The 882-nt window shown below is 37.8% G+C and overlaps 1 protein-coding gene across 1 annotated transcript in view; it reads left to right on the top strand.

Moving 5' to 3' along the window:
• LOC102840927 (contactin-associated protein-like 4-like) overlaps positions 1 to 882 on the top strand; it is a 240,683-nt gene that overhangs the window by 53,971 nt on the left and 185,830 nt on the right. The gene's annotated exons all lie outside the window — the stretch shown is intronic.

Raw genomic sequence — 882 nt, 5'->3', positions numbered from 1 at the left:
AAGAGAGGTAAATATATGTAATGAAGCAAAGTCCACGATTTGTTGGATGTAAAAGTGATGATCTGCTCTGTAACCTTCACTCAATTCCCAATAAAATTTTTTAAAAGGGTGAAAAAAAACCCATCTAGTTTGTATTTTATAGTAGTGTGGAGATTTGGCATGATGACATTAGGAAGTCTACCTGTTCTCAGGTATCACCACACATGGGTTCTCTGCAATGACAGCTTTGCCAGGCTCTCAACTGCCTATCATCTGGCATCCATTAAAATTGCCTATGTTCTCCCCCCACCCCCACACACCCCCAGAAAGCTATGTCTGGGGATAGCTAAGAGCCAATCTGTGCTTTTTACTAGAGTAATTGCATCTGTGCTGTTCTCATTATGAACCAATTAGAATATTAATTTAAAGGTCACACATGCACATCTGTGAATTTAAGGTATGAGTTTATGTTGACGATTCATTGAAGACTTGGAATTTAGGAGGATTCTTCCAATTGTGTGAGTTGTTTTTTTTTTTTTAATAATAAGTATACTTGCCAACAAACATTCTAGAAAAACAGATTTGAGAGGAATAAAAATTTAATTAATTAAATTAACTCCAAGTTTCAGTATAAAACCAGTTTTTTCATTTAATGGGCACTGGGCCTTGAAGAATTATGTACCAGTAAGTTATATGGACAGATTTCAGTACAATTAGTAGATAACATGTGCTTTAAATCTCTTGGGTTGTTATTGTCGTTAGGTGCCATTGAGTAGATACCAACTCATAATGACCCTATGCACAACAGAATGAAACACTGCCTGATCCTGGGCCAACCTCACAGTTGTTGCCATGCTAGAGCCCATTGATGCTGCCACCTTGCCAATCCATCTTGCTGGGGGG

This window comes from Chrysochloris asiatica, unplaced genomic scaffold (assembly GCF_000296735.1).
Source record: "Chrysochloris asiatica unplaced genomic scaffold, ChrAsi1.0 scaffold00314, whole genome shotgun sequence".
In the NCBI taxonomy this organism is placed as follows: Eukaryota; Metazoa; Chordata; class Mammalia; order Afrosoricida; family Chrysochloridae; genus Chrysochloris; species Chrysochloris asiatica.
Note: the sequence above shows the minus strand (reverse complement) of the source record. Positions and strands in the feature narration are given on the sequence as shown.